Below are 27,754 nucleotides of genomic sequence, written 5' to 3' on the forward strand. Positions count from 1 at the left end.
TAACACTTTTAAACACTCTCAACTTATAACATATTAAATGAGCTTAACTGTTTTTTTCTTTCAAGGTAAAAGAACAAATCTCTTGTAATTAGTTTGAAATAAAAAGCTGCTTTTCAGGATCTGATTTTTAGAAAGCAGGTTTAAACATTATTTCCTTTAAAAGAGATAAGACCTTTTCTTCCTTGAACACTGAGGAAATGATGAGGTTAAAGCATAAGAATCTGTTTTGATAAAACAGACTCTTTGTATACTGATTACTCAGGATATAAATTTCCATAAACTTTCACCAAAACAGACTAATGATTTCAGAGACTTTGAAAAAGAACAATATTTTTAACTTTGATACATACTACTTGATACTAAGGCTTTTTCAAACTTTATAGACAGACCCATCAAATCTTACTTAACTTTAACCATAAAATTTTCTTTCCACAAACCTTCTACACTTTCAGTATTCATTTGTCCCACATTTTACTCTTTCTCAATAATCAATCATTTTATTTCAGGATGAAATCATCTCCTGTTTCCTTAGTAATAAAAACACATTCCATATATCCCACATACTAAGTTACCAGGCAAACTTCTTACAACATATCACTGCCATCAACACTAAATGAGCTTGTTAAAATAATGAACTTTTCTTCACTTGAAATACTTAGTAGCATGTAATACCAGAAACAGTCCCCTAGAAGCCAGTTTGCAGGGAAGACTAGCCACCAACAAGTTTTCCTGTTATAAAATTACCTTTTATTATTTATCATCATCAATTCAGTTTTATATATATTTAATAATGACTTTTTGGAATTAGCCATTTAAATACCTTAATTTAAACAATGCTTCATTAAACTTCTTATAATTATTTATAACCATATAGCCTATATTATTTTAAGACAACTTTTACATTTACAGAACACATTCCCTTACTTAAAGTTACCACAATACCTTCTACAACTCACCACATGCACATTAAGTTCCAAGAGTTTATGAAAAATTAGCCATCCTATTTTAGGACAAAACACCTTTTTGCAAAGACTTATTAAATTTCAGTTAGCATTTTCACAAACTTTTAACCAAATATTCATTTAAGTTTTACATCCTTCATATTATCCTGTGAAGAAAAATAAGTTATTCATTTCAATCTAGGCAAGAACCATTTTTTATGAAAAGGCATAGCAATTTTGTTAATCAAGACTTATAATTTTTATCATTGTAGCTATCTTATTAACATTTAAACTTATGTATTAATATAATAAACTTAAGTATTAATATAAGCGCTTATTTAATTTTTGGCCATTTGAATAGAGCTCTCTTTTTTTTTTTTTTTTTTACTAATTTATATTACCATCCGGAGGTATCACAATATACAGTGACATTGAATGAACAGACAGACAAACACAACACAATTACAACACATTAACAGAAACATACCAATTTATTTACAATCGACTCATAACTCTTTACTTTCTTGATATAGCTGCTTTTAAATCCTCTGTTATACAGCACATCTTAGATTGTACCTTTCAAGATTTCTTCTGGACTTCATGTTGCCTGTAATATGCAAGCTTGTGCTTGGAAACATTTCTATTAGTTATCAGCAATCAGTTAAAATAACTTGAGCAGCAGTTAGGCAGACCATTAGCACACATTTTTGGATTATTACTGTAAGACTATACTGAGACTTGAAGTTCTGGAGATAATTATTGATTTAAAACTGAAAATTCCTTTTAGACCTTGATAAAAATTTTGTACTCATTTTATTATCTTGGTTAAATAAGCCCAATCAGAATTAGCATGGAAATAAAACAAAACACAAATGTTGCCACGTTTTTCTCTCATACCAGTGGATTAACTATACTAGCCCTCACTAGCCCAGAGCTACATTGTCATGTAGATAGTAGGGAGCCCGTAGAATTGTGAAAGGGGTGGGCGTTTGCTGGAACAGAGTTGATTGCCTTATAAGCTTGTTTGGATTTTGGGGCTTGTGGCTGGCCTTGTTGATAGGCAGGGCCAATTTCAGAACAAAGCCTGATGTAACCAGACAAGTTCTCCTTCTTTCCATAAGGTCTAACTGCGGCCTGATAAGCCACATTTGCATTTACAAAGGCAATTTGCTTTACATAGTCTGTTTCTGTATTGGTATCACCAAACAGCCTTTCTGCAGCCGTGCACAATCTGCCTACAAAATCTGAAAAAGGCTCCTCCGGCCCCTGTTTACTATTAGTGAGGGAGGAGGCCGGGCGTTCTTTTGAGCGCAACCTTTTCCAAGCCTTAAGGGCAGCAGTTTGAATTTGAGCAAATAGGCCAGGGTCATACCTACACTGGTTTGTATTATCTCTATAATCATTTGACCCTGTGAGCATATCAATAGTCCACCTGTTGTTGCCAGCCTGAGCATTATGCTTGGCTGTATCGCCACAGAACTCGGCGTACTCGGATTTCCATAATAGGTAATCTCCTGCACTGAGAGCAGAGCGAGCAAGAGTACGCCAATCATGAGGTGTGAGCCAAGCATCGGCAATGTGCTCCAAGATGGTAATAGTATACGGAGCAGTGGGCCCATAGGTAGAGGTGGTGGACTTAAGCTCTTTTAAATTTTTAAACGGAAAAGTGGAGTGTACCCGAACTTGCTCATCATCATCATTTCTTTTTTCGGTAACCGGGTAAGCAGAGGTAATTACAGGGGGGTGGGATGGAGAAAAGTTAGGAGGGTATTTAAGTGACAGTTTTAGCACGGGCGGCTCTGACGGGGAACTACAGCTGGGCAAAAGGTCGATAAAAGGGTTGTGGTTAACTTCCTTCCTACATTTACAGTGTTGTAATTCTTTTAGCTGCTGTAGCTCCTTTTATGAGTTGTAAATGCTCCCTTCCTATGGAAACTAGGGATAAACTTCTTTTAGGAAAGCAAGGAATTCTAGGAGCTGTTTAACCTTTACTCCTCGTGCCTTTAAAGCCTCACGTAGACCTTCTACAAACACTTTATGCTCACTCATTGCTTGTCCCATACTTTCGCCGATCACTTACCGAGATCCTGACCGCGCAGCAGGCTCCTGTGCGGTGTCTCCGTTCACTCACGAAGCTCTGACCGTGGACTCACTCTACACGGTGTCTTCTTGGATTTCTTCTTTTGGGCCCATCAGTCGGTGCTCTCTACGTCGTTGCTCAGTTCTGCCCCCACATTGGGCTCCAAAATGACCTGGACCCGCCCGCAGGCCAGGCCAATACGACAGGACGTCTCCCGTCTGACCAAGCTCGGGGATCTAGAAACAAAGCAAACGACACAGAGACGGGGACAAGAGACACGAAGAATGGAGGCAAGACAGGATTCTGATCAAGCCTCATTTATTGGGGGTAAAACACGGGAATTTATAGGGAGGGAAGGGAATGTGTACATAGGTGACAGGCTGGTTTTGTGGGTGGCAGACGTCCAAGGAGGGGATTGGCCGACAGTTCACGTCGGGTCTGCGGAGTCTCGTGCCTTGCGCATGAGGTATTGCTGTGGTCACCAAAGTTACGTTGGGAAGGGGAGAACAAAGAAACAAAGAGAGTTGCAGCAGGAAAAGGAGAACAAAGAAACAAAGAAGAAGAAGAACAAAGAAATGACAGGGCAGATTTGTGAACTCCACCATGTTGTGAGATCCGCCATGTTGTGGCAGGCTGTAAATAGGTCTCACAGCGGCTGGCTCCCCACACCTAGAACAGGATGAACCAAGAATCAGAGAACAGCTACTTAACAGTAAATCCCCATGTGAGAGAGAAACTAACATCAGAATAAACTCAACATCATAATCAGATGCCTAGGCATCAGCAAAACTTTACAAGTCATACTATGGAAAATAAAGATATGACTCAGGAATATCTTTGCTCCAGATGAGACACAGGACTTGAAATAACTAATCAATAAGGTTCATACAAATCTCCTAAATCAAATCACAGAGTTGAAGGACAACATGGCTGAAGAAATAAAAGACATTAAAGATGATGCTGGGTGAGCACAAAGAAAATTTGAAACCTTGGTTAGAAAAATAACAGCTTATGGGAATTAAATTTGCAATAAGTGAGATTAAAAATACAATAGAGGCATACAACAACTGATTTGAAATCATGCAAGAAAGAATTCAGTGATGTAGAGGACAGCTGAAATTGAAAAGAAAATAACAGAGAGAGAAAAGAATGGAATAAATTGAGGAGGGGCTCAGAGAGTTGAATGACAGCATGAAGCACACCAACTTATGGCTTATGGGATTTCCAGGAGAAGAGAAGGGGAAAAGGGCAGAAAGGGTATTTGAGGAAATAATGGCTGAAAATTTCCCAGCTCTCATGAAAGACATAACCAAACATGTCCAGCAAGCACAGCATTCTCCAATTAGAATATGCAAAGAGATCAACCCCAAGACACATAATATGCAGGATGCCAAATGCCAAAGATAAAAAGAAAATCTGAAGGCAGCAAGGGAGAAGTGAAACATCACATACAAAGAACGACCATAAGACTTAGTGTTGATTTCATTTCAGAAACCATGGAAATGAGAAGGCAGTGGTATGATATAGTTAAGGTACTGAAATAGAAAAACTGCCAGCCAAGAATTCTTTATTTGAAAAACTGTCCTTCAAATGTGATGGTGAGTTTAAAACATTCACAGATAAGCAGAAACTAAGAGAGTTGCTAACAAGAATCCAGCTCTGCAGGAAACATTAAAGAGATTTCTGCAGTCAGAAAAGAGAAGACAAGAGAGACAGGCCTGGAGGACAGTGTAGAAGAGAAGACTATCAGAAAGGGTAACCAAATAGGTAAAAAGATGGAGAAAAATAAGATATGACATTTGAAAGTCGAGGAATAAAATGTTTGAAGTAAGTAATGCCTTTACAGTAATAACATTGAATGTTAATGAATTAAACTCCCCAATCAAAAGATATAGGGTGAAATAATGGAAAAGAAAACATGAGCCATCCATATGCTGTCTGCAGGAGACTCACCTTAGAACCAAGGATAAAAATAAACTGAAAGTGAAAGGACAGATAAAGACATTTTATGCAAATAGTAACAAAAAAAGAGTAGGATTAGCTATATTGGTGTTATCCAAAACAGACTTTAAATGTAAAAAAAAATTGAGGAGATGCAGAAGACCATTATATATTAATAAAAGTGACAATCCACAGGAAGAAATAATGGTCATAAATGTCTATGCACCTAATCAGGGTGCTCCAAAATACATGAGGCAAATTCTGTCAAACTGAAGGGAGAACTAGATACCTCTACAATAATATTTGGAGATTTCAACACACCATGCAAATTAAAAGATAAAAATAACTAGACAAAAGATCAAGAAAAGATAGAACTTGAACAATATGATAAACCAACTGGACCTAACAGATGTATACACAACTTTGCCCCCAAATCAGCATTTACACATTCTTTTCAATGCTAATGGATCCTTCTCCAGGATAGACCACATGTTGGGCCACAAAATGGCTCTCAATAAATTTAAGAAGATTGAAATTATGCAAAGCACCTACTCTGATCATAATGGAATGAAGGAGGAAATCAAGAATAGGTGGCAATATATATTTGCAAATATATGGAAGCTAAGCAACATATTCCTAAACAATCAGTGGGTCAAAGAAGAAATTGCAACAGAAATTAGTAGATATCTCGATACAAATGAAAATGAGAAAACAATGTATCAAAACTTATGAGGTACAGAGAAGGCAGTGCTGAGAGGGAAATTTATAGCGTTAAATATTAAAGAGGAAAGAACTAATATCAAAGACCTAAATGAACTCTTGGAGAAACTAGAAAAAGAAGAGCAAAGCCAATCCCATAGAAAACAGAAAGAAAGAAATGACAAAGACTAGAGCAGAAGTAAGTGATATTGAGAACAGAAAGCAATAGAGAAAATCAATGAAATCAAAAGATGGTTCTTTCAGAATATCAATAAAGTTGACAAACCCTTAGCTACACTAACAAAGAAAAAAAGAGAAAAGACACAAGTAAATAAAATCAGGAATTGGGTGGGGGTGACATTATGACTGAGCCCACATAAATATAAAGGATCATAAGAGGATATTATGAGAACCTAGATGCCAAGATATTAGACAACCTAGATGAAATGGACAAAATTCCTAGAAATGCACAACCTACAATGACTCTACAAGAAATACAGGAACTCAACAAACCAACCAAAAGTAAAGACATTGAATCAATCATCAAAAATCTTCCAACATTGGAAAGTCCAGGAACAGATGACTTCACAAGTGAATTCTACTAAACATTTCAAGAAGAATTAATACCAATCCTGTTTAAACTCTTCCAAAAAACTGAAAAGGAGGGAAAATTTCTCAACACATTTTATGATGCCAATACCACCCTAATACCAAAGTCAGATAAAGATACTACAAGCAAAGAAGACTACAGACCAATCTCTCTAATGAAAAAGATGCAAAAATTCTCAATGAAATATTTGAAAATTGACTCAAAACCCATGATAGTGGGTTTTTTCCTTGGAATGTAAGGATGTTTCAACACAAGAACATCAATTGGTATAATAAACCACATTAACGAATTCAAGGAAAATAAAAACACATATCATCTTGATTGATGCAGAAAAAGTATTTGACAAAATCCAGCACTATTTCTTCATAAAAACACTTCAAAATATAGGTATAGAAGGAAAGTTCCTCAACTTAATGATAGGCATATATGAAAATCCCACAGCAACAATTTACTCTATGGACAGAGTTTAAAAGCTTTCCCTCTAATAACAGGAACCAGACAAGGATGCTCACTGTCACCACTGTTATTCAACATTGTGCTAGAAGTTCCAACTATAGCAATTAGGCAAGAAAAAGAAATAAAAGGCATACAGATTGGAAAAGAGGAAGTAAAACTTTCACTATTCAAAGATAACATGATCCTATACTTAGAAAATTCTGAAATCTCCACAACAAAGACATTAAAGCTAATATGAGTCCAGCAAAGTGGCAGGATACAAGATCAACATTCAGGAATCAGTTGAGTTTTTATACATTAGTAAGAAAAAACTGAGGAGGAAATCAATTTAAAAGTTCCATTGGTAAAAGCAACAAAAGACTCAAATATGTAGGAATCAATTTAGCCAGGAATGTAAGGAGGTTGTATTCAGAAAACTACAAAACACTGCTAAAAGAAATCAAATAAGGCCTAAACAAATGGAAGGACATTCCATGTTCATGGATTGGAAGACTAAGCATTGTGAAGATGTCAGTTCTACTCAAACTGATTTACAGATTCAATGCAATACTAATCAAAATTCAAACAGCCTACTTTACAGAAAGGGGTCCTGAATAGCCAAAAACATCCTAAAAAAGAATGATGTTGGAGGACTCATGCTTCCTGACCTTGAAGTGTATTACAAAGCTACAGTGGTCAAAAAAAGCATGCTATTGATATAAGATAGACACATTGATCAATGGAATTGAACTGAGAGTTCAGAAATAGACCCTTACTTCTATGGTCAACTGATTTTTTATAAATCTACCAAGTCCAGTTTTCTAAGACAGAACAGTCTCTTTAACAAATGGTGCTGGGAAAACTGGATATCCTTAACCAAAAGAACGAAAGAGGACCACTATATCTCTCCAAATACAAGAATCAACTCAAATGGATCAAACACCTAAATGTAAAATCTGGGACCATAAAACTCCCTAAAAAATAATGTAAGGAAATATCTATAAGACCTTGTAGTAGGTAGGGGTGTCTTAAACCTTACAGCCAAAGCATGAGCAACAAAAGAAAAAAAATAGATAAATGGGACCTTCTCAAAATTAAACACTTCTGCATTTCAAAGGACTTTGTGAATAAAGTAAAAAGGCAGCCTACTCAATGGGAGACAATGTTTGGAAATAACACATCTGACAAAGGTCTAAAAAGCCAAATGATCCAACTAAAAAGTGGGCAAAAGACCTGAGTAGATATTATTCTAAAAAAGAAATACAAGTGGCAAAAAAACACATGAAAAGTATTTAATATCACTAGCTATTAGGGAAATGCAAATCAAAGCTACAATGAGATATGATTTCACATATGCTAGAATGGCTACTAATAAAAAAATAAACAGAAAAGTACAAGTGTTGGAGAGGATGTGGAGAGATAGGAATGATTATTCACTGCTGGCAGGTATGTAAGATTGTACAGCCACTGTTAGGTGGTTCCTAAGGAAGTTAGATATAGATCTACCATGTGACCTGTCAATACCACTACTAAGTATATACGCAGAAGAACAGAGAGCAGTGTCACGAAGAGACATCTGCATACCAATATTCATAGCGACATTATTCACAACTGCCAAAAGATGGAAACAACCCAGGTGTCCATCAACTGACAAATGGATAAACAAACTGCAGCATATACACACAATGGAACATTATTCAGCTCTAAGGAGAAATGAAGTCATGTAGCATATGATAAAATGATGAACCTGGAGGGCATTATGTTGAGTTAAGCAAGCCAGGCACGAAAGGACAAATATTGTATGTCCTTGCTATTATGAACTAAGAACTAAGTATAATAAGGAAACTCATAGAGTTAATAGCTAGAATATAAGTCACCAGAGAAAAGAGCATAGTTAGAGGATGGAAGGCTGAGTTTTAATCTTTACAGAACTGGTAAAGGGTTTCTTTTTGTTGCGTCATCTTGCTGTGTCAGCTTTCTGTGTATGCGGCGCCATCCCTGGGCAGGTTGCACTTTCTTTCGTGCTGGGTGGCTCTCCTTACAGGGTGCACTCCTTGCGTGTGGGGCTCCCTATGCGGGGGACACACCTGCATGGCATGGCACTGCTTACGCGCATTGGCACTGTGCATGGGCCAGCTCCACACGGGTCAAGGAGGCCTGGGGTTTGAATCGCGGACCTCCCGTGTGGTAGGCAGATGCCCTATTCATTGGGCCACTGCTTTCCTCAAAGCTGTTCAGTGAAAGACTCTCAGTTCCCAAGCTTCTGTTGATTGGAAAAGACACCTGTATCTGTCACCCTAAATTCATTAAATTTAAAACTAAATTCAAATATCAAGGAGGGCAGACTTGAGCAGACAGCTTCTTCTTAGGGTAGTAAAGGAAAGTCAACCTGGGGAGGCCTAAATGCAAACAACCAGCAAAATGCCACAACCTTTAAAACAGAGTTTGAATGTATGTACTGAAAGTACAAGGACTTTGCATTGTTACTGGGCAATACTTGTATGTAAGTCTCTGAACTTCAAATTAATAGAGCTTTATAACACATTTGTGGTTCTGTCCAGTAGAGCTAGAAGGAGGTTAAATTCTATTGTTTAAAAGCTAGCCTTAGGGGCAACAAAGAAGAAAGTAGGAGGGATTTATAGCTATAGTCATCAAGACAATGTGTTATTGGTGAAGGTATAGGCACACAGACCAATGGAGCAGAATAGAGAATCCATTCTTGGTAGATTTATAAAAAATTTGTGTGCCAATTATGCCACACAAATATGCCAAAAGCAATTCCATGAGGAAGGATAATCTTTTCAACAAATGGTCCTGGAAAAATTGGATATTCATAGGCAAATAAATAATAAATTAAGTGATGACCTAAGTCTCACAATACAAAATTTAATTCAGAATGGATCAAGGATTTAAATGTAAAATGTAAACTATAGAACTTTCGAAGAAAGCAGGAGAAATTTTCAGGCCCTTTGGCTAGGTGAAGAGTTCTTAGACATGACACAAAAAGCATGGTCCATAAAAGAAAAAAAATTAATAAATTGTTCTATGTCAAAATAAAAATCTTGTGCTATAAAACACCCTATGAAGAGGATGAAAAGACAAGCTATAAACTGGGAGAAAATATTTGCAAAACACAAAATTATATGGAGAATTTATAAAGAACTCTCAAAACTCAACAGTAAATAAGAAAATAATCCCATTAGAAAATAGGCAAAAGCCATGATCACATATTTCGTCAAAGAGAGAATACAGATGTCAAACAAGGACATGAAAATGCATTCAACAGCAAAAGCCATTTAGTAAATGAAAACCACAATGAACTCTCACTACACAGTTCTTAGAACAGCTAAAACAAAAGTTATGAAACCAAATGCAGGTGATGACGTAGAAACTAGAAAAGGGTAAAGCCACTCTAGAAAAGAATTTGGCAGTTTCTCACAAAAAATAAGCATGTACGTACCGTATGATCTAGCAATTGCACTCTTGAGAAATTATATCTAAAAATGAACATGGTGTTCATACAAATATCCATAGATAAATGTTCATAGCAGCCTTATTTACAATAGCAAAATGCTGGAAACAACTGGAATGTCCTCTGCCTAGTGAGTGCATCCATGTAATGGAGTACTACTATTCAGCAAGGAAGAAGAATGAATTATTGATACAAACTGAATAGACCTCAAGGCCATTATGCCTAGTGAAAAAAAAAGTCATCCTCAAAAAGTTTTACATTCCGTATGATTCCATTCATATAACATTCTCAAAATGATAGAACCACAGGGGCAGAGAACAGTTTACTGGATGCCAGGGGGAAAGGACCAGAGCGATGGAGAAGCACAAAAAGCAGGGAGTTCTGCGATGATTGAGCAGTTCTGTATTTAGGTAGTAACCATGGTTACATAAATCCATATACTTGAGCTAAGAGTCATAGAACTCCATACATGCATAATGAATGCAGGAGAAAATGGTATAAACGTAAGAACGCCTATAGGGTAATTAAGAGTATTGTCCAATGTCAAGGTCTTTGGTAGGACACTACCTTGTTTGATACACATGAGGTAGAGGTGTTGGGCGAAGCTGGGTGAAGAGTACACTAACTATTTTTCAATTTCCTGCAAATATGTACTTATTTCAAAATAAAAAGTCAATTAAAAAGTTGCCCTTTATAAGGCACACACTTGTTATAGATGATAAAGTATCCCTTCACCTCCCAAAATAATTGGAAATAAGGTTTTTTTCTGGGAGTTAAATTAACAGGGAATGGACTGAGACAAGGATATTAAAAGTCAATTTAGGGGACGGTAGACTGGGCAAGTGTGGGGAGGGAAAGCAGCCTTGGACTGCCACCTGAGTACCTGACCCAGAACTCATTTTCAGGAAAACAGCTTCCTTCAAAATGATAAAATAATGGAAGGAGGATTTTGGACATTTTATATTTGGATGGGAATCTGCTGAGCATTAAAAGAGCGATTATTACTCCAAGCCATGTGTTAAAATTGAGAATCTGAAGAAAATGGAAGTATTTCCATTTTTGCTGACATGTATTTTTCTACCCTCCATAAAGGGACAGTCTCTTCACTTGTGAACCAATTGCTGTTCCCAGATATGTGAACATGGTCTACAATATGACATTTTTTTCTAACCAGATGGGTCATTATGACCAGAACTCTGTTACTACGGAAATGAAGCTTTTTCTTCCTTTTGCAAATCTGGAATGTTCACCAAATGTTGAAACTTTCCTTTGCAAAGCTTTTGTACCACCCTGCACAAATCAAAGTGATGCGATTCCACCTTTTTGTAAACTTTTTGAGAAAGTATATTCTGATTGCAAAAAATTAATTGACGCTTTTGTGTCCGATGGCCTGAGGGACTGGAATGCGACAGATTACAATACTGTGATGAGACTGTTCCTGTAACTTTTGATCCACCCACAAAGTTTCTTGGCCCTCAGAAGAAAACAGAACAAGTCCAAAGAGACTTTGGGCTTTGGTGTCCAGGACACCTCCAGTTGCCTGGCGGGCAAGGCTATAAGTTTCTGGGAATTGACCAGTGTGCACCAACGTGTATTTCGAAAGGGACCAGCTCGAGTTTGCAAAAAATTTTACTGGGATAGTTTCAATATTTTGTCTTTGTGCAACTCTCTTCACATTTCTGACTTTTTAAATTGACGTTAAAAGATTGAGATACCCAGAGAGACGGATTATTTATTGCTCTGTCTGTTACAGCATGTCTCTCTCATGTACTTCCCTGGGTTTTTGCTAAGCAATAGCACAGCCTGTAATAAGGCAAATGAGAACTTGGTGACACAATTGTTCTAGGCTCTCAAAATAAGGCTTGCGCTGTTTTGTTTATGCTTTTATATTTTTTCACCATGGCAGGCACTGTGTGGTGGGTGATTCTTACCATTACTTGGTTCTTAGCTGCAGGAAGAAAATGGAGTTGTGAAGCCACTGAGTAGAAAGCAGTGTGGCTTCTAGCTGTTGCATGGGGACACCAGGTTTTCCGACTGTTAGGCTTCCTGCTATGAGCAAAGTGGAAGGAGACCATATGAGTGGAGTTTGCTTTGTTGGTCTCTATGACTTGGATGCTTCTTGTTACCTTGTATTCTTGCTACTGTGCCCTTGTGTATTTGTTGGGCTGTCTCTTCTTTTAGCTGGCATTATTTTCTTAAATGATATCTGACAAGTTATACAACATGATGCCCAGAAGCAAGAGAAACTAAAGAAACTGAAGAAGTTTATGATTTGAATAGAAGTTTTCAGTGGCCCGTATTTTATACCCTTAGTGACACTTGTTGGATGTTCCATCTATGAACAAGTGAGCAGGATTACCTGGGAGATAACGTGGGTCTCTGACCATTGTCATCAGTACCACATCCTGTGCCCTTATCAGGCAAAAACAGAAGCCCAGTCAGATTTGGCTTTATTTATGATAAAATATCTGATGGCATTAATTGTTGACATCCCTGCTGTCTTCTGGGATGGAAGCAAAAAAGACATGTACAGAATGGGCTGGGTTTTTTAAATGAAATCGCTGGAGAGTTCCAATCAGTGACAGTCGAAGAGCGTTGCAAGAGTCATGTGAGTTTTTCTTCAAGTTCAATACTAAAGTTAAACACAAAAAGATGCACGACAAACCAAGCTCACATAAGCTGAAGTCATTCCCAAATCCACGGAACCAGCACAGGAGCCACAGTAAAGCACCGCGCTTCTGCAGTAGCAATCACTCCCCATGATGACTTAGCACAAGAAGCTCTGACAGGAATCCAGACCCTACCGGAAACATCAGTGAGAGAGGTGGGAGCAAATGCAGGAAGCACCCCTCAGTAAAGAGAGCAGGACGGTGGTGAGCCTAGGAAGGCAGCACCCAGCTCCAAACTCTCTGGGGAACAGACTCATAGAAAGAGCAGGGAGGAAGCGGCAACGACAAAAGCAGCGTGTCTGAAGTGTGCAGAGTGCAGGAAGGGTAAGTCCAAAGGGGAGTTTACAGGAACAGGCCCAGTGCAGACCCCCAGTTCTTCTCAGCCAAGCAGCCCCAGGGGCTCCGTCACTGCTGGTTCACTCGGTTTCAGGAGTCAGAAAAGATCAGGGTGCCATTCACACGCTTGGAAAACCGTGTATTCTGTTACTTGAAAGGGGATTCGTATTTCACCGGAGGCAACCGATGCGCTGTGTTATAAGAATCACTACCGGCAATCCCTTATGTTTTTTATGTAACATTTTCTGTAATCTAAGTATCTTCTAAAAATAGATAAAAAATATATTTTTAAAAAACTACTTTAAAAAGTAAGAATCACTACTATATTCTTATTTTGCATTTAAAGCTCATTGCCCATGGTTACACTGAAAAGAAAAATAGATTTCAAGGATCATCGGATTCATTTTACCTAGAACACAGAAATGTGCAGGTTAATAATATTTTTAAAAATTTGTAGGGGGAGGGAATTAGAAGGAATCCTCCTTTACTATTTTTGAAGATTCTACTCTTGTTAAAAGTATTTTAAGATGTACTATGCTATTTCACTTTCAGGATGTAAAAATCAATATTTTTCTTTGAAATATTTAAAAACTTATCCTTTATCTTTTTTATATATTTGAAAATAAGTTTATATGTATTTGAATTTTTTAAAGATACCTAGGAAACCTATCTAAAATATAATATCATTCAGATATCTTATTTTAACCCTTCTTGTGTAGCTTTTACACTGACTTTCCAAGGAAATTGGAAAATAGTATTCTTTTATAATATGAAAATAGTTGATGCATTGAAAGGTGTTATAATAGGAATTCAACTTAAAAGCACTTAAGGAACCCTAAAGTCTTAAATATGTGAATTTTGCAATTTCTCGTTATTTTAGAAATTTCACAGATCTATTATGGAACCAAAATAAGGTGCTTATTTAAAGGGTACCATGCTGCCCACTGACCCTTCTGCATTTTTAAAATAAAATGTCCTGAAGGATTTGTAGACGAAATGCTATACTTTTTTTTTTTTTAATTTTCATGACCACTCAAGATTGTATGATGGTCATTTACAATTGCTTATACTGTAACTTTTGTTTAACATTCAGATAGTATAAACCCTTTGTACTTGTGCAGTATCTTCTCAGATTCCATGTAGAATTCACTTCTTCAGCTCAGTATATGATTTTGCTGAACATTCAAAAGTGTGTCAATGTGCCAATCAAATGGGGAAAAACTGTAGTTCTAATGAGCAAAATTATGTACTTTATACAACATATTTTGATATTTTAAATCTTCAAATTTTTTCCCACTAATAAGGTTTTCTGATGCTTTTACTTTTTTTCCCTCTATTTAGCCTTCTGTGAAAGCGTAAAAAGAAAATTATGTACTATGTGGAAAATGTAAATCTTAAGTTTTTCACATTTTTAAACAACTTTGTATGTAAAAGCTTTGTTTTGTGTGATCTTTTCAATAATAAAATTTCCTTTGTATAAGGGAAAAAAAGTCAACTTAGGGAAGCGGATGTGGCTCAAGCGATTGGGCTCCCGCCTACCACATAGGAGGTCTGTGGTTCAGTTCCCAGTGCCTCTTAAAGAAACAAAGAAGACAAACAGACACAGCAAGTGTAAAACAATGAGGAGATGGGGAGAGATAGATAGATAAAATAAATCTTAAACTTAAAAAAGTAAACTTAAACTTGACAATTGACAACTGGAGTAAAACTAGGTTGTGGAACCCTTCCTCCACCCCTGCCAAAAAAAAACACAAAAAAACCTAAAACCCAAGAGGTGGGCTGGTTGGGTTCCATGGACTCAGGAGGCTGACCCTAGGGACGGGGAGAAGCTGTGCTTGGCGTCGTCTCTGCTGCTAGGGCGGCAGCACGAGACTCCACCGTGGGGTGCAGTAAGCGCCCAGTCTGTGATTCCAAACAAGCTTCTCCTGATAATTCAGTTTACAGGCAGACTTCATAGTAGGACACTGGACAATTTGGATAAGTCAGAAGTGCAGTTAGTAAAAGGGCTTTCTCCTGAATTCAGCTGGCCAAGGAAGCCACAGGGAGTGAGGTCCTGGGTAGAATGCCTTGCCTTTCGAAGGTCGACAGTCGTTAATCAGACTGGAAAATTTTGTACATTTCTGTCATCACCTATTGGGCTTTCAGAATGATAATTTCTTAAAGCCCAAAATAACAGGCGAAATTTTGAAAAATGGGCATGAATAGCTTTGTCCCATCTTACTGGTTAAGTAAAAGGGGCTTGTATAATTCTAACACTGCACACAACAGAAGATATGATATGAAATGTTAGAGACGGATCCTTTCGTCGAGGGACAGCCAAATCAAAGCTGCATTTGTAGTGTTTGCTCGTTGTACTGGGAGTGCCCCACCTCTCTGTGGGCGCAGGTGTCTGCTGAGCCGGTGGCCTCGGGCGCAGCGCCCTGAGCAGGCCCCGCTTTGCCCTCTCCTCATCTGGGCCGCGGCTGAGAAGGACCAGGCTTGGCTGGACGGCTTGTCCTGCCCTGACCGCTGAAAGGGCTGGCTGCTCCGTGTTGTCACCCAGAGCTCCCTGCAGTGGACGCGCACCCTCCGTAGCTCCCCGGCTCTGCCAAGAGCCCAGGGCTGCAGCCCAGGTCCCAGGGGGGCTTCTGGTCTAGTCTGCGGCTCTGGCGTCAGCCTTCAAAAGCCCTCCGTGTGATCCTAAAGCGCAGCACAGGCTCAGAATCCCTGAAGTCGATTTACAAAGTCTACGCAGTGAAACTCCTAGAAAAAGGCACGGGGATGGGGAGAGTGGAGCAGAAGTGGAACTGAGTAAAGCCAAGTGTTCATCTAGAGCAGGCACGTCCCGTGGGCGTCACTGTCACCCAGCAGCACGTTTCAAGCCCCGATCAACACCCACTGGGTGAAGGTGACTGCCACCCTAGAAATGTTTTCATGAAACTTCATATTCACTTGAGATGACCGCATTTCACTACATCTTACAAGACAGAAGAGGAACTAGAGCACTGTCTTAAGTTTAAAAGAAATGACTTGGGGTCCCATTTTAGAAGACACTAAATACTTCTCCGTATGAGGTGCATGGCCTGCTGGAGACGACGAGGTGTGCCTGGTCTGCAACGGGCAGAAGCAGAGGCCTCTCCCGGGCAGCCGGGACGTGGACGACTCGCTGGGGGTGAATGGGGATCTGCCTGTGCCACGGCGGGCCTTCTGGCCAGGAGCCCCCGGCGCTGGCTGAGGTAGTGGGCTGGGGGCATCGCGGGCAGGGGGCTTCTTGGCGCCAGCGCAGCCAGGCAACGGGGGCTTCTGAGAAAGGGGTCTCGGCCCTGGCTGCACAGTGAAGTCGCTCTGGGGTGTTTAGGGTGGAAACAGGCACCAGGTTATTCGATGCAAAGTGGGGTTTAAGGCTCAGTTTAGAGGCATGACAGTGACCAATATGGTTTTTCTTTACTTTGACCAAGTTGCCAGCCTTGCTCCTCCCTCTCCCTGACTACCTTGAAACTAGTTCTGCAGGGAATGCCAGGGAAAATAACCCTGAGTGCAGGAAAAGAAGGCGGGGTGGGGAGGCAACTCCAAGGACCAGCCACTCTGGTTTCCACTTGCCCCACCTTCCTCGCCCCTCTCCCCAGTGGTTCACAGGCAAACCTAACAGCGGCTTTCCCCTACCACTCTCCACCACACCCTGCCTGCCTGGGAGCTCGACTCTCTTCCCAATCATCCCACATGTTAGCTGTAGATACAGTCATCCTTTCCTGTTCATATTGTCCAGTGCAGGCTTTTCTTGGTCATAGCAACCATTTGAAAGTCCAACTCTTAGGTCATATCAACATTTGCAAAAATTAGGAGGGAGAGAGAGAGAAAATCACAGAGAGAGAAAGAAAGAGAGAGGGAGGGGAGGAGGGAGGGAGAAAGGGGAAAAGCAAAACCATCAGAAACTAAGGATTCAATTTCTAGTGTAAACCAAATAGTAATTTAATATGGAAATGCACACCTTTGCTATTAGGTGTGCAATGAATCAATTGCAAAATGCTATCTGAGTTTCACTAAAATAAATCTGAAGTGGTCATGGAGATTATGATTCAGAGGACACCTCAGTGCCCTGCAACGGAGGGGGCATATGTAGGTAGCACAGGGCATTTGTGAACTATTTTATTATTGTTGATAGAGTTGTAAATTGTAGAATAGCAATTCCTGAATGTTGAAACCTAAGTAGCTGAGAAGAGTTAGCCAGGGGAATGCTTGGCCATTAGAAAAACTGTGCTGCCTCAATGTTCATTGCTGCATTATTCACTATTGCCAAAAGTTGGAATCAACACAAATACCCATCAACAGATGAATGGATAAATAAAATGTGGTATATACATACAATGGAAGTATGTATGTAAGAAGGAATACAGTACAAACACATGGGAAAACATGGATGAATCTTGAGGACATTATGTTGAGCGAAGCAAGCCAGTCATTGAAGGACAAATACTAAATGACCTTTCTGATATGAATTAAGCAAATCAAGCAGTCTCAGAGAGCTAGAGACTGGAAGATAGGCCTGGAGGAAATGGGGGAGAGGAAGGTTGTGAGCTGATGCCCACATGGGGGAAATCTATGATGACTTGGAGATAGGTAGTTTTGCAGTGAAAGGATAAGATGGGGGCATAGGGATACCATTTGATTGAGCTTTGCAAGCTTGAGGGGGCTAGGATTGGGAGGATGGGACAGATGGTCCAAGGAATTGGGGGAAGGCTGGGGGGGGAGCAGGTGAACATGGGAGATTGTCAGGTACGTGGTTGAAACTACAATATTGAGAAAACTCTTTAGAAAATACAATAAGGAAGGATTACGGTTTTAAGGTGTTTGATGGAGGACATCTGGCACAGGGTTCACCTGGGGCAGGCTTCTAGGGAGTGTGTGAGTGCTCATCTTGTCACAGGGTGTTACATCAGTGGGTGGAGACCCGTACAATGAGTAGGAAGATGTTGTACCCCCATCCTGGGGAGGCCGGATGTTCTCAAACAGAGGGGAGGGTGTTTCTCGAGAGCATGGGTGGCTCCCAGTGGGGGAGGCCAGACTAGTGTGTCAAGCCCTGAGGATTATTACATGTACCTATGAATCTTGTCCTTTAGACAGTGAAGCTTAGTTGTCACTGTGAGCCCCAGGGGTGGGGAGATGAATAGAACAGATGGAAGAGGGGGTAACAAACTGGTGGGCAATGGAGGTGTTTTGCATGATTGTGAGGTGACGGATGCAGGCCATGTTAAATTTTATCAAAAATTTGTAGAGGTGTATGGTCTAAAATGTCAACCATAATGTAAACCATAATATAATAAAAAACTTATAAAAGTGTCAGTCTAAAATATAAACCATAATGTAAACCATAATGTAACCATGGTTGGTAGCTATGTTTCAATATTTGTATATTAGTTGTAGCAAATGTAACATCCACATGCAAAAAGATCATTGCTAGGGAGGGGGGAGAAGGGGGAGGATGTTGGGTATGTGGGAGCCCCCCATATTTTATATGTGACTTTAGTGTGACCTAAAACTTTCTTGAAGACATAATTTTTTAAAAAAAGATGCAAGACACTGAGGAAGAAATAGAAGAGATTGCCTTGCCAATGTACATAGAGGGCAACACCTATTACAGTGATCCTATTATAGTGATGTAAGGCAAAAAGTCAAAAACAATGTTTTAAGATGTTTTTCATTTTTTTAATACCCCAATTTATTTTTTACTTTATTTTAGTTTTTCTAAATTATTATGTATTTTATTTCTAATCTTTAAACCTATCATTACTATTTCATTTTCCTATTAATTGAATTTGGCAATATATTAGGCTTCATTTTTGAAGAAGTTTAGGATCACAGAAGGGTTCAACTATGGCAGGGGAGGAGCACTGGTGTGGAGTGTCATTGATGGGGGATGCATGGGTGGGAGGGAGTTTTTCAGGGCATGCATATAGGGTATATAGATATGTTCAGATATTCATTGGGTATTGACATAGTGGGAAGCGTTTCACATGACAACTGAGGGAGTGCTGAGTTCCTATCCAGGGGAGCTCTGTCACATTCCCCATAGAACAGCAACAATCCCCCAAGTGCAAGGGCAAAAACCAGTAAGCAGGATGGTCCGATGATGAGCCCTTGATACTGATGACTATGCTTATAAGTCTGTGTGCTTAAAATTTCAACTTGGCCTAGAGCTGCAGAGTGCCTAAGAGGTACCTCCTGAGAGCCTCCACTTTGCTCAAATGTGGCCACTGTCTAAGGTAAACTCAGCATATAAATGCATTACCTTCTCTCCAGTGTGGGACATGACTCCCAGGAATGAGCATCCCTGGCACAAAGGGATTATTACCAAGCACAGACTGGTGATGCAACTAGAAAGAGACATTGAATAAAAGTGGGAAATGGTAAAGACAAATGAGTTTATATGGCTAAGAGACTTCAAAATGAATTGGGAGATCACCAGAGGGGCCACGCCTATGCACATCTCAGCAGGAACTCGGAGACAGCCAAAGTAGATATAACCCCAGGTAGTGGTGCTCCTGAGGGCTACAGAGACACCCAGATCCTACAGTCATGGCACATAGCTCTGGAGTTCAGTGCCTTGCCAGTGGGCCCTACTTTGGAATTTGTGCTCCTGAGTGTGATGGAGTTGGACTCAGATGTGACTTCTCTACATATGCCTCTTCTGTCACTTTTACTGAACCTGTGATTGGTGCTGGGGTTGCTGTATGACCAGGAGACTTGAATCTCTGGACTGTCCATGTGCCAGCTGGGCCCTGAGCCTCAGCAGAGTTGCAACATCTACTCTCTAGTTCGTTGGACTTACCCAGGTCAGCTAACAAGGAGGTGAGGATGGTCAACCACCACACCGAGGAACTGAGAGAGCCGACAACTGCTAGCTGGAGAATCCCATCCATCGGCCATGTGGGAGCTAAACCCTCTCTCAGTTTAGAGGTGGAGTGGGCATTGCCATCCCAGGATCCTCAGGATGGAGGAATAAAATATGGATTAGAGTGGACTTACTGGCATTTACTAAAGAATTACTGTGACTCTAGCAATGGAGGAAATTGTATCATTGATGTGGAGACCGTGGCCATGGGAGTTGCTGAGGGCAGGGAGAGAGAAGAAGAGGTGTGATCTGGGGACATTTTTGGGACTTGGAGTTGTCCTGAATGATGTTGCAGGGACAGATGTAGCACATTATATATCCTGCCATAACCCACTGAATGGACTGGGAGAGAGTGTAAACTACAATGTAACTATAATCCATACTGTGAAGCAGTTCACCAAAGTGCATTCATCAAATGCAATGAATGCACCACACTAAGGAAAGAAATTATTGATGTGAGAGGAGTGGGGCTTATGGGGAATGGGATATATGGGAGCCTCCTATATTTTTTAATGTAATATTTTGTGTGATCTATGTATCTTTTTAAAAAATGATAATAAAGTCTATTTCATATAAAAAAACAAAAACAAAAACTGTGCTGCCCAATGGTAAGGTGCTGGTTTAGTACTACCAGAAAGTCTGTGGCTCAAATATACAAAACTGGTCTTTAAAAATTCCTTTCTTCTTTGTCAAGAATCCTCCGTATTCATTTATAAATGAATAAAAACTATGTAACAACCTTTGTCAAAGAAAACACTGCACAGGTAAATGTGAAACAGGCAAGGATGGCATCATAGCTGTCGTGGTAGGGGAGAGAAGTAGAATTCCACTGCATTAAAACAAGGACAGTGTGTTTTGAGGGCTGGGCCTGGGGTGGGAGGTGGTGGTGGGAGGAGCTGACCACTGCAAAGGGTGGGGGATTTACTCAGCTGGCAGGGAGGCCCACGTGGTTGGGAATGTTTTCCTTTGCCATGATTGGACTACCAGAGTCTGTAGAGGTCGGGGAAGAAAAGAAAGGTAAGGAACTGCCTATTTAGGAGAAGATGGGTGCCACAGTAGTGCAGGGTCTGGGTGAGAGGGGCTCAGGCACCAGGGGTCAGGGACAAGCCTGTCCAGAGCCTCGTCCGGCTAAAGGAGGTTAGGTGTCTTGGTCACTTTCTTCCGCCTTTTTCTTTCTCATTGCAACTGTTCAGGGGCATATCATCACTTGGCAATTGCAAGCGGAGCTGGGAACTGGAGGAATCAAGTGCATTCTGTGATGGACATCAGGAAGAAAGAGAGAAAACAAAATATGAAATTATACAGAGCACGCTGGAACAGGCACCACTCCGGAAGTTCTCGCCGAATGCGCAAAGGCAGGTCATCCATCCGAAAGAGGAGGAGAGCACTGCAAGCGCACGCCGCGCAGGACTGCGCAGTTCCAGGGCTCTGCAAACGGGGGAGGGCGAAAGGACGCGGGGCTCAAAACACGCCGCCCCCGGCTCTGCCGACAGAGAGGGCAGCGGGTTTGTCTCCTTCCTGCCTCCGCAGGCAGCGGTTGGCACAGGGAAAAAGCGTTTTCTATTTAAGAACAAACCTAATTTGAAGAGCCTCTTTTATGCTTTTGTCCGGGAAAGAATCTTCTGTGTCACTAATTGCCCAGTGCGTTTTCACTGGGCGTCGAGCGCTTGAGTGGCGGGAAACAGGAAACGCAGCACTGGGGCCTAACTCACCGCTGCTCAGCTGCGCGAGGGGCAGTTGCCTGCAGTGGGAGACTAGGGGGAGAGCTGCCCACGCAGTCAGGGTGCTGTAGCCAATCAGGGGAATTGCCACGAAGCACGCAGTGCAGCAGATGTCTTTAAGGAAACAGGAAACGCAGCACTGGGGCCTAACTCACCGCTGCTCAGCTGCGCGAGGGGCAGTTGCCTGCAGTGGGAGACTAGGGGGAGAGCTGCCCACGCAGTCAGGGTGCTGTAGCCAATCAGGGGAATTGCCGCGAAGCACGCAGTGCAGCAGATGTCTTTAAGGGAACAGGAAACGCAGCACTGGGGCCTAACTCACCGCTGCTCAGCTGCGCGAGGGGCAGTTGCCTGCAGTGGGAGAGTAGGGGGAGAGCTGCCCACGCAGTCAGGGTGCTGTAGCCAATCAGGGGAATTGCCGCGAAGCACGCAGTGCAGCAGATGTCTTTAAGGAAAGAGGAAACGCAGCACTGGGGCCTAACTCACCGCTGCTCAGCTGCGCGAGGGGCAGTTGCCTGCAGTGGGAGACTAGGGGGAGAGCTGCCCACGCAGTCAGGGTGCTGTAGCCAATCAGGGGAATTGCCGCGAAGCACGCAGTGCAGCAGATGTCTTTAAGGGAACAGGAAACGCAGCACTGGGGCCTAACTCACCGCTGCTCAGCTGCGCGAGGGCAGTTGCCTGCAGTGGGAGACTAGGGGGAGAGCTGCCCACGCAGTCAGGGTGCTGTAGCCAATCAGGGGAATTGCCGCGAAGCACGCAGTGCAGCAGATGTCTTTAAGGAAACAGGAAACGCAGCACTGGGGCCTAACTCACCGCTGCTCAGCTGCGCGAGGGGCAGTTGACCTGCAGTGGGAGACTAGAGGGAGAGCTGCCCACGCAGTCAGGGTGCTGTAGCCAATCAGGGGAATTGCCACGAAGCACGCAGTGCAGCAGATGTCTTTAAGGAAACAGGAAACGCAGCACTGGGGCCTAACTCACCGCTGCTCAGCTGCGCGAGGGCAGTTGCCTGCAGTGGGAGACTAGGGGGAGAGCTGCCCACGCAGTCAGGGTGCTGTAGCCAATCAGGGGAATTGCCGCGAAGCACGCAGTGCAGCAGATGTCTTTAAGGAAACAGGAAACGCAGCACTGGGGCCTAACTCACCGCTGCTCAGCTGCGCGAGGGGCAGTTGACCTGCAGTGGGAGACTAGGGGGAGAGCTGCCCACGCAGTCAGGGTGCTGTAGCCTATCAGGGGAATTGCCGCGAAGCACGCAGTGCAGCAGATGTCTTTAAGGGAACAGGAAACGCAGCACTGGGGCCTAACTCACCGCTGCTCAGCTGCGCGAGGGGCAGTTGACCTGCAGTGGGAGACTATGGGGAGAGCTGCCCACGCAGTCAGGGTGCTGTAGTCAATCAGGGGAATTGCCGCGAAGCACGCAGTGCAGCAGATGTCTTTAAGGGAACAGGAAACGCAGCACTGGGGCCTAACTCACCGCTGCTCAGCTGCGCGAGGGGCAGTTGACCTGCAGTGGGAGACTAGGGGGAGAGCTGCCCACGCAGTCAGGGTGCTGTAGCCAATCAGGGGAATTGCCGCGAAGCACGCAGTGCAGCAGATGTCTTTAAGGAAAGAGGAAACGCAGCACTGGGGCCTAACTCACCGCTGCTCAGCTGCGCGAGGGGCAGTTGACCTGCAGTGGGAGACTATGGGGGAAGAGCTGCCCACGCAGTAAGGGTGCTGTAGCCAATCAGGGGAATTGCCACGAAGCACGCAGTGCAGCAGATGTCTTTAAGGAAAGAGGAAACGCAGCACTGGGGCCTAACTCACCGCTGCTCAGCTGCGCGAGGGGCAGTTGACCTGCAGTGGGAGACTATGGGGGAAGAGCTGCCCACGCAGTAAGGGTGCTGTAGCCAATCAGGGGAATTGCCACGAAGCACGCAGTGCAGCAGATGTCTTTAAGGAAAGAGGAAACGCAGCACTGGGGCCTAACTCACCGCTGCTCAGCTGCGCGAGGGGCAGTTGACCTGCAGTGGGAGACTAGGGGGAGAGCTGCCCATGCGGTAAGGGTGCTGTAGCCAATCAGGGGAAATTGCCGCGAAGCACGCAGTTCAGCAGATGTCTTTAAGGAAAGAGGAAACGCAGCACTGGGGCCTAACTCACCGCTGCTCAGCTGCGCGAGGGGCAGTTGCCTGCAGTGGGAGACTAGGGGGAGAGCTGCCCACGCAGTCAGGGTGCTGTAGCCAATCAGGGGAATTGCCCCGAAGCACGCAGTGCAGCAGATGTCTTTAAGGGAACAGGAAACGCAGCACTGGGGCCTAACTCACCGCTGCTCAGCTGCGCGAGGGGCAGTTGCCTGCAGTGGGAGACTAGGGGGAGAGCTGCCCACGCAGTCAGGGTGCTGTAGCCAATCAGGGGAATTGCCGCGAAGCACGCAGTGCAGCAGATGTCTTTAAGGGAACAGGAAACGCAGCACTGGGGCCTAACTCACCGCTGCTCAGCTGCGCGAGGGGCAGTTGACCTGCAGTGGGAGACTAGGGGGAGAGCTGCCCACGCAGTCAGGGTGCTGTAGCCAATCAGGGGAACTGCCGCGAAGCACGCAGTGCAGCAGATGTCTTTAAGGAAACAGGAAACGCAGCACTGGGGCCTAACTCACCGCTGCTCAGCTGCGCGAGGGGCAGTTGCCTGCAGTGGGAGACTATGGGGGAGAGCTGCCCACGCAGTCAGGGTGCTGTAGCCAATCAGGGGAATTGCCGCGAAGCACGCAGCAGTTCAGCAGATGTCTTTAAGGGAACAGGAAACGCAGCACTGGGGCCTAACTCACCGCTGCTCAGCTGCGCGAGGGGCAGTTGCCTGCAGTGGGAGACTAGGGGGAGAGCTGCCCACGCAGTCAGGGTGCTGTAGCCAATCAGGGGAACTGCCGCGAAGCACGCAGTGCAGCAGATGTCTTTAAGGGAAGAGGAAACGCAGCACTGGGGCCTAACTCACCACTGCTCAGCTGCGCGAGGGGCAGTTGACCTGCAGTGGGAGACTAGGGGGAGAGCTGCCCACGCAGTCAGGGTGCTGTAGCCAATCAGGGGAATTGCCGCGAAGCACGCAGTGCAGCAGATGTCTTTAAGGAAAGAGGAAACGCAGCACTGGGGCCTAACTCACCGCTGCTGAGCTGCGCGAGGGGCAGTTGACCTGCAGTGGGAGACTAGGGGGAGAGCTGCCCACGCAGTCAGGGTGCTGTAGCCAATCAGGGGAATTGCCGCGAAGCACGCAGTGCAGCAGATGTCTTTAAGGGAAGAGGAAACGCAGCACTGGGGCCTAACTCACCACTGCTCAGCTGCGCGAGGGGCAGTTGACCTGCAGTGGGAGACTAGGGGGAGAGCTGCCCATGCAGTCAGGGTGCTGTAGCCAATCAGGGGAACTGCCGCGAAGCACACAGCAGTTCAGAAGATGTCTTTAAGGGAACAGGAAACGCAGCACTGGGGCCTAACTCACCGCTGCTCAGCTGCGCGAGGGGCAGTTGACCTGCAGTGGGAGACTAGGGGGAGAGCTGCCCACGCAGTCAGGGTGCTGTAGCCAATCAGGGGAATTGCCGCGAAGCACACAGCAGTTCAGAAGATGTCTTTAAGGGAAGAGGAACTCAAAAATCCCACAATCAGCTACAGATGGATAACGTTTTGCAGGGATATTTTTCAGAAAGAATTCAGATCCTGAGAGAGGTAACAACATACTTCTGAATTTGCAGAGAGCAACACTGTATATAATTTCCAGAATACTACAACTCAGCATAGAACCAATTAGGAACAAAAATAGCTAAAGCAGAAGTTTTCAAGCATGATGAAGTTCAGCTCTTTTAACTATACAGCTCAGTAAAATTTGGCTAATGTAGTCGTTTTACGTATGGACCACTCTGATCAAGAAAAAAGAATATTTCCATCTTCCCCGAAAGTTTCCTCCAGCCCCTCTGCAGTTAATCCCACCTGGAGAGCCTGGCAACTACTGGTCTCTTTTCTGGGCTCTCATTTTCCCTTTTCCCGAATATCTTGTATAATAGACCGCACAGTAGATGGCCTTTTGTGCCTGGCTCTTTCCAGTAGCATAATACCTCTAAGCTTCATCCTTGTTGTTGCCTGATTAAGGAGTTTGTTCACTTGCACTGTGGCACAGTGTCCCATTGTAAGCGCATAACACTCTTACCCACACACCCTGCAATAGTTGGCTGGAAGCATTTGTGTACAGGTCATATGGTAGCCCTGTGTTCTCGTTTCTCTCATTTTTCTACCTAGAAATATTCACTGGGTAAACATATGTTTAACCTTGTGAGATACAGTACTGCCAAACGTTTCCAAAGTGATCGCACCATTTTGCTTTCCCATCAGGAATGCTGGAGATTTCCAGTTGCCCTGTATCTTCAGCAACACTTGCCAATCTTTTAATTTAATTATAATCATTCTAGTCAGGCCTGGTGGTATTTCACTGTAATTTTAACTTGCATTTCCCTAGTGACTAATGATGCTGAGCATTATTCCCGGTGCTTATCACACCACCCACATATCTTCTTTCTAAAGTGTCTGTTCCAATTTCTTTTAACTGAGTCATTTTTTCTTATTATTGAATTTTAAGAATTTTTTGTTGGTTTGTTTGCTTGTTTAAATATATTCCATATCCAAGCTCTTATATATATTTCACAAATACTTTCTCCCTGGCTATGGCTTGTGTAATTCTGCAAGCACAAATTTCCACCCTAAAAAGAGTGTGAACATCTTCTCACAGTCTCTGTCACAAACCCCAGTGCAGGGGTGCGGACAGAGTGAGGGCAGTGCCTTGGACCCTCTCTTGCTTGGCACCATCAGAGCCGTTCAACTCTCATACCCCAGTGGGGAAATTTACAGTGACTTAATTTACAGCAACCTAAATACTCATGAGATTCACCCGGGGAGACCTCAGCAATACGATTTCTAGAGATACTCATTCAGTCCGTGCGGGCTAGGTCCCTCCTTTGGATTTACACCAAACTAAAAAATTTAGCAAATAGTTGATCATATCTGGGTAGCTGAGGCAGAAAGACCCTATTTATCAAAAAATGAAGTGTGTCCAACTGTTGGAGAAGTTCACTTACTAAGTAAATGAACGAATACCCTGGTTCTGATACAAGGAAGGGAGCGACCGGCATGGCTGGGGAGGAGCCATGCAGGACATATCGGCCCCTGGACCTTATTGACCCACAAGAGAGCAAGTCCACACCCAAGTGCATCCAGCTTTGCCGGCACGCTGGCTTCCGTGGTGCCATGGTTTTATTACTGACATTGGTAGTATGGTTGTGTTAACACAGTCACACCTATACTATATTCTAGGGCAGGGGCAGGGCAATACTACTGCTTTTGTTATACATTGAGGACACAATTCAAAACCAGTCATCTGAAGATGCCATTTTTAGAAACTCAGCAAATGGTTCCTTTTATTAAATTCATTTTGCCCTAAATATTTAGTTTTAAATGGCCTTACTTTAAAGGATTTAACTGTCAAGTTACCAACCGGAGAAATGACATGATTGCACACAAATTTGAAATATTAATTGCAAGAGGCAGAGGCCAATGTTCTACAAAATATACTTACAGTTAGAAAAGTAAAAGAGCTAATGCTTATAACTGTCAAATGAAGAGGCAAATCTAGTCACGTCTCTTCAACTATTTGTCCACACAGCTTGCCAAAATATTTTTATATCATTAATCATGTTGTATGCTACTGTACATAATGCTACATGACATAATACCTAGATGCTGAGATAGGAAAATAAATGTGATTTTCACATTTGCCCAATACGAATTGTGGTCATATAATTAGTTTAGAATCTACTAGACCAGAGAAGCCACGTAGGTCTTGGGCTCTGGGTTAAAAGTGGCACACTGCCTGTGATGTTTATCTCTTCTCTCCTCCAAACACCAAATGGCAGTCAATAAATAAAATAGACAATGTGTGTGTGAGAGAGAAGGCAACATTAGATGAGGAATTTCCATGAAT

The 27,754-nt window shown here is 42.8% G+C and overlaps 1 pseudogene; it reads left to right on the plus strand.

The window, feature by feature from the left end:
* The first annotated feature begins 3,188 nt into the window (after positions 1–3,188).
* LOC101436784 (frizzled-6 pseudogene) lies at positions 3,189–16,397 on the plus strand (annotated as a pseudogene).
* The last annotated feature ends 11,357 nt before the right edge of the window (positions 16,398–27,754 follow it).

Source organism: Dasypus novemcinctus, chromosome 8, assembly GCF_030445035.2.
Source record: "Dasypus novemcinctus isolate mDasNov1 chromosome 8, mDasNov1.1.hap2, whole genome shotgun sequence".
NCBI classification, from domain to species: Eukaryota; Metazoa; Chordata; class Mammalia; order Cingulata; family Dasypodidae; genus Dasypus; species Dasypus novemcinctus.